Genomic DNA, 7,335 nt, shown 5'->3' with positions numbered 1-7,335 from the left:
AAATTAAAAAAAAAAAAAAAAAAAAAAAAAACACCCACACACACAACAACATTGAGACAGGATAAGATTAAGGCTTTTAGTACTATTACATGGTAAAAATTGAAATCAACGCCCCAGTGGTCCCTGGATGCAGAAATTTTGTTGAATAGGGTCAAAAAGTAGAGAACACCTTTAAAAATCAAAACCATTCAAATACAAAACAGTTCTATTAAAAAACACATTAATTTTTTTTAAAAATTTAATTTCTGCAATATTAAATTGGAAAAAAAACATTAATCAATTAAATTGGATAAAAAATCATCAATTAATCTATTGATGTCAGAGATGAGAGAACTACATTTAATCATTCTCAAGGATCCATTTCATTAGTTTTAGTATTAGCAGAAGAATAAAAGGAATTGGACACCATCAGTAGAAAGCTTAAAAGAGCAGACTTTTCACTAAAAACAGCTTATGATTTTCCTTAAAGAACAGCTTATGGAATTGAGCACTATCAGCTGAAAAAATGAACCTAATTAAGGCACAGAAACCTTAAAGAACATATTTTTCAACTTACCGTAATTCCCTAAATAAAGAACTAAAATTAGAATACTGAAAATTGAACTAAACTTACCAAAAAATACAAAATGTGCAAATTCCAACCCACTGATTTCTAGAGATTGAAGCTGTAATGAGGACAAAGTGCAAAACTTTACCATCGACCAGAAATCTTGAACTGTCAAATATTAATAATTTTCCTATTCTATTTCTTTCTTGTCTCTTTTTTTTCTTTTGGGAATCCAAAAAGAAAAAAAAAAAAAAACACATTTCATTTAACATTCTATGGTGTGATTTATCAATGAATGATTCAAGTAGAACTACATAGAAACATATCAAAATCAGAAAAAGTACACAATACACTACACTGTAATGCTATATTCTACTTAACATTCTTACGAAAACCCAAAATTCTGCTTCAGAAACACCATTGCCCCAAATCCCCCAATAACCTTCCAAGTTCCGTACATCTATAACCTATAAATTTAAAAATAAAATGCATAATAATTAAAATTCTAACCCAAAGGAAAAAAGCAAGTACACAATTTGCATCTGTATGACTGAAAAACAGTTGCATGTGTGAAAAAAAAAAAAAGGCACTTTAGTTTATCTATGAATACATAAATCTAGGGGTGAAAACCAATTGAAATTTTTAATTGCCAAAAAACGAAAGAATAACAAATATTTCCATAATTAATAATTAAAAACTCTAATGAGCAATACTACATAATTCCAAATCCAAAATAAATAAGTAGAGAAAATGCTTTAAACCCAGTGTCCAGTACATTAATATGTTTTGAATTGAAACTTACAATGATGATAGAAACATTGTCCAGTACCCAGGATTACAGACAATGTAGAGCTGTCATGAATTTGAACTTACAATGATGATAGTTTTAAGATCAATTATGTTTTAACAATGCTAAAACTAAAGAGAATGGAGCAAAATTAGTAGTAGCAGGCTAGCAGCAATCAGCAGAAGCAGAAACAGTAGTAAAGTCACCAAAAAATTAAACTAAAGACAAATAATTAAACTAATTAAACTAAAGATGAATAGAGAGCCAGAGACTTCATTGTCAAAGACAAATTGACAAATAATTAAACTAACCAAATATGTAAAAATTTACCTCGACTCCTTGAGGACGAATAGACGAGGAAACGGAGGAGTTGGCGAGTTGCAGTCGCTGAGTCCCTGGCGGTCGCCGCTGAGTCGCTGACTGGGTAGTGTCGTAGTGAGGTCTGGCCGTTTGGTGGCAGAGGGCGTGAGGGAGTGTCGCCGAGGGCGGAGGGCGTGAGGCGGTGAGAGACGAGGGAGAAAGCAGTGAGAGTGTGAGAGACGAGAGATGAGGGCGGAATCCGGCGTTAGAGTGGAGAAGCAGAACGTCGAAGACGGAGAGACGGGAGAGTGGAGAAGCTGAGAAGCGGAAAAGGGTAGGGCTATTGTCAATTGAGTTTTTTGGGCTATTGCCTATTTGGATTAGGCTAAATATTACTCCGTATTTGTTATGGGCTATTATTGGCAGACTAGCAGCAGCACTATTGTTTTATATATATATATATATATATATATATATATATATAGGTCCTCAATTCATGAGAACCAGGCTTTAGGTGAGGACATGAGGTCAAATCCACACCATTAAATTAATAATTTGAATGACGCAGATTAACCCATATAAGTAACTACCACTCTTTAAAAAACTACCCCACTCTTAAAAAAATTTACAATAATAAATATATCAAAATAAATAATAACCATTAGATCTAACACAATCAACAACCATAATTTGTCCTTACATCCACACCTAAAGAATTGTTCTCACTAGAATATATATACTAATTTTTCACGCACATTGCGCTGATGAGATAATACCCAACATTTATTTTTAAATAAGAATTTTAAAATTTATCAATGCAAGATTATATAAGAGATGTTCATGCATATGTAATTGAATGTTGAATTCGTTTATTTAAATCGGTAATTCAAAGTTTATGAATGCATAATAATATATGAGAGATTAATTATAATTTCCACTAAAATAAATGTTTGCAATCTTGTAAAAACGATAATCAAAATACTTAATCTAATACACATACACACATAGGGGTGGGAATAGGTCAAGCCCCTTGTAGAAGCCTATGTTCAGGCCTACTTAAAGCCTAGTTAGGCCTAACTCGTTTAGTAGAAAGGCCAGGCTTGAGCAAATTTCAAAAACCTATTAAACTAAAGAGGCCAGGCCTATATATAGCAGGCTCGGCCTTCAGGCGGTCAGGCCTACATGCCTGACCTCTATATATATATATATATATATATATATATATATATATATTTATATTTACAATACAATCCTAAGTATATATAATTACCAAACTCTAACCCTCCACCTCCAAAATCTCATTCTAAACTATGATTCAACTATAAACATTGCTGCTAATTCTGTTATATGTATTCTTATTGTTTAATTTTTTTATTAACTGTTCTTACTGTCATAATATTTAATGAAATATTGCAACTTAATTATGTGAGTTGATTGTTTATTATTTATGATATTATATAGGATAACAAATAATAATACAATTGAATTTATGTATTTTTTGTAAATTGTTTACAGATATACTTTAAAAGGCTTAAAATGAGGCCTTAAATAGGTTCAAAGCCTATTTATGATTTATTTTGAAGCCTTTTTTAAAAGCCTATATGTTAAATAGGCTTTTAAAAAGGCTTCAGGCCAGGCTAGGCCAACTATAGGCTCAGGCTCGAGCCTAAAAAAAGTCTACATACAGGCCCAGGCCCAGGCTTAGGCTTTATATTTCTATAGCAGGCCCAGGCCTAAATTTCTAAAGCTCGGCTCGATCTAGCCTATTTCCACCCCCACACACACACACAAACACACACACACACACACACACACACACACATATATATATATATAGAGAGGGGCTTAGGATCCCATGAGAACACACCCCTAAGAGAAAATTAAGAACAAATCTTAGCTTTACATATGTAAAAATCGACGAATATGATAAGATTAAAAAAACGAAAGGAAAAAAAATGTGGTGACATTTACGTAATTATCATCAACTTCACCATGCAAGTTTGCACATCTACAATTCTCATGCCTTTTCAAGTTTGCACATTTAGTATTAACATTTTGCACATTTAGGGTTAACATTTTGCATATTTAGTATTAAAAGATTGCATTTGCAAAAATGCGAACATGCGCACTTAGGGTTTCGATTTTAAAGTTTATGATTGAGTTTTTTGTTTTATTTGGTTTAGTGGTTTACTTTTTATTGCTTAAGATCTATGATTTACGGTTTAGATTTAAAATTTAGCATTTACGTTGATTTTATAAAATTTACTAGGTTTGCATATTTAAATATTCAAGTTTGCATAATGAATTTGATGATAATTATGAAAATGTCACTGCATTTTTTTTAAATCTGATCAGATCCGTCGAATTTTCACAGATGTAATATTGAGATTGGTTTTTATTTCTCTCCTATGGTACTGTTCTCACCAATTGGTAATCGAAATTCAATAGCCAAATAACCAAAATACCAAATAACTGAATTTTTTAAAAATTCAATAACCGAAAAAAGTGATTGTTTTAGTCGGTTCAGTCATCGGTTATCAGGTGGTCAGGTCTGAGCAACGGACGGGTTCGAATGATTTGAGTACACGACCGACTACTCTGAACGAACTTGGGTTAAAGCGATGGAAACCCAATTCATTTTATTTTGTGTACTTAACAGTCGAATATTTTGATTTCTTTACCCTTCATATTTCCGTTAAACCCGTCGGATATTTCGAATATGTAAAAAAAAAAATTACAAAATTAAAAAATTTACTGAAATTATTAAATTAAAATATTAAGTTGTCTAATTTAAATTTCATTCATTCATGGTTCATCTCACAACTACAATTCTACAAGTTTACTTCATAGTTTAAACAATTAAACATACTTACAATGATACAAATTACAAAATACAAAATATTACACAAGTTTAGTAGCTTACAAAACATACAAGTTTACACATCTCAAAATACACTTTAATAGTGTAAATCACAATTCACATCAATTCACCATCAGTTTAAAATTCAGAATTTGATCAGTTCATCACAATAATTTTCTAAAAGAAAAGAATTAAGAATCCACAATCCATCAAATATGCTTTCTTAATATGCTATTCTTCTTCCTGATAAAAATGTAGAAGTTAACAAGTTAATCAAAAGACAAAGTTTTAACTTTTAAACATAATAAAGGGACGAAGCAGTAAGGGTGCTCAAAGTGCGTTTTTCCATATCAAGTTAGAATTGGGGACAAATTTCTTAATGAGTTATGGCATCAAGACCATACTAAATAAGAAACATACCAAAATCCAATTCTATATTTTAAGACAACATGGTGGAAGCATCATCATTGCAAAATAAGCATAAAGAAAAAGAGAGATAAGGTAAGTCACGTACATTACCATTTACCAGTCACCATTCAAAGATAAAGGGGCGAAAGTTATTACTGATACTGATACTTGGTAAAGTACTGAGTTCTTAGAAATCTTAACTCAATGGCAACAACGTTTAAATTGTTACCAAGCCACAAGCCACACTTTCCAGCCAAGGAACAAGAGACTAAGGATCTAAGCCTCTAAGAGACATTCATAAATTCATCAAGCATTCAAACATCAAGATAAAAAGTGAAATACTTAATAATTAAACAGAAGAAATCAAGAAATAAGTATAGTAGTAATGTAGTATAGTTAGTTCTCTACTTCTGCGTCCTGCTCGCCTAGGTGATATCTTATATCACAGTTGAGTCAGTTCTATAGTCCGATGGTCCATTCCAAATTTTATGATGGTCTAGTGACCAGTGGTGAAAGCTCTAGGACGTATCTGGTGGTTTGATGATCAGTGGTGGAAGCCCTAGGATGTATTTGGTGTTCTGGTGACCAGTGGTGGAATTGTGGAAGTCTTAGGCCATAATTCGAAGTCCTTGTTATCCAGGGATTTACTGGAGAAATGAAGTAGTTCTGATTTCTAAAAATCCTAATTTTCAGTGTGTGTGCGCGCGCGCGCGCGTGTGTGTATGACATACACCCACACACATGCATTATTTTTTGTTTTTATAGGTCACCGCCTAGATCACCTAGGCGCTAGGCGCTAGTCTACCGCCTAGCGCCTACTACAATCATGAGATATATATATATATATATATATATATATATATATATATTAGTTCTCTTATTTATATAAATAAATAAATTTAAATATATATAAATATAATAAAAAGGGAAAGTTGCATTTGTCGTCCCTAAGTTATAGGGTAATTGTAGAATTCGTCCCTAAGTTATGGTCATACTCACTTTTTGTCCCTAAGTTATCATTGGCGTTGCACTTTTCGTCCCTGAGTTATTCAAATTGCAAATTTTTCCCTAATAAAAAATTAACAAGGCCGACTCACCCGAGTTAACTCGGCTAACTCTGCCGAATTCGGTCGAGTTGACCATCCACTCCGCCTAGTCCGCCCAAAATGTCGCATACTAGAAATTCTCGACGCGTCGAGAATTTCCAGTATATGACATTTTTGGCGGAATTTAAGCTCGACGCGTCGAGAATCCTGATGGTGCGAGATTTCAGCTTTGCAGAATTTCCTATTCTACCCCTATTTTGCTCCCACTATAAAAGGCTCATCTTCCCAAAACCCTAGGACCTAAGCTGCATTTTTTGAGACAAAAAGAGTGTGAGTAATGGCGTGTTGTCTATTCAAGGAGTCTAAGGCGAGATCCACCAACTTTTGGCAGAAGATAGCCACCATCAAAGAGCTACAAGGGCTTTGGAGGAAGAATAAAAGGCTAGGAAGACTACATTCGAGAGAATCTCTTTCCCTTTTCTTTTACTCTATTTGATTCTTGTAAACTCTTTAACATAGTGTAATGAATGCAATGCTAGCCATGATTCGCTAAACTATTTAGGGATTTTTGGGTGAAAAGTGTTTATGAACCTATTGTGCCTAGTTCTTCATGTTTTAATGATATGTTTATATTTGGGTTTTATGACTTGTGTTGCAATCGTGATTTATATTGTTGATGTTTGTAGTTAAATGCCTAAATTACTTGTATCTTGATATAATTCTGTCTTGATGGAAGTTAGGGCATATATTAGAGCACCCACATTTGCACTTGACTTTTGCATCTTGGGAGATGACAGATTTGTTAAGGGATTTCATTTAGATCGTTTGCTCTTGATTGGTTTCTTATTATGTGTTTGAATTATGAGAGTAATTCTTTCCCTATTTTGAATGTAATTTTTCACACTTGTTTGAACCCAAATTAAATATTTCACTTTAGATTGACACTAGGTGATTAAACACTTGTAATCAAAAATCACACTCTTGCTCTATTGTTTTCATCAACTTGCTTTGTTTATTTTCTTTAATTACTATTACATTTGCAATCAATCAATCACCATTTTCGTTAGGATTAGCTTCAAAAGAATTGATTAGTAACTAGTGCTCGATACGCCCCGCTTCCCTGTAAATCGATAACCCGATAATCCGGGTATTTGTTTGTCACAAAATATGCTGCAATCAAATTGGCGTCGTTGCTGGGAAAGTGGCATTTAGTATTGTCATTAGTGAAAGTTTCATTCTAGGAGTCTAATCCACCATTTTTCTTTATTTTTACTAACCCATAACTAGAGCTGTCGAAATGGGCTGGCGGGGCGGGCCCCGCCAAAGCCCGCTAAAGCCCGCCATATGGCGGGTGCGGGCTAAAAAGCCCGCCAAAATACGGGCCTAT

At 33.4% G+C, this 7,335-nt stretch overlaps 1 protein-coding gene across 1 annotated transcript in view; it reads right to left on the bottom strand.

Moving 5' to 3' along the window:
* The window catches only part of LOC116019053 (ribosomal RNA processing protein 36 homolog), a 5,901-nt gene extending 3,912 nt beyond the window's left edge, over window positions 1–1,989 (bottom strand). The window contains exon 1 of the mRNA XM_031259125.1: window positions 1,665–1,989. The gene's annotated coding sequence lies outside the window, so the exon portion shown is untranslated. The remainder of the gene's footprint in view (window positions 1–1,664) is intronic.
* Window positions 1,990–7,335: the final 5,346 nt, after the last annotated feature.

The sequence above is a fragment of the Ipomoea triloba genome, chromosome 5 (genome assembly GCF_003576645.1).
Source record: "Ipomoea triloba cultivar NCNSP0323 chromosome 5, ASM357664v1".
In the NCBI taxonomy this organism is placed as follows: domain Eukaryota; kingdom Viridiplantae; phylum Streptophyta; class Magnoliopsida; order Solanales; family Convolvulaceae; genus Ipomoea; species Ipomoea triloba.
The sequence above is the reverse complement of the archived record's forward strand: the minus strand, read 5'-3'. Positions and strand labels throughout refer to the sequence as shown.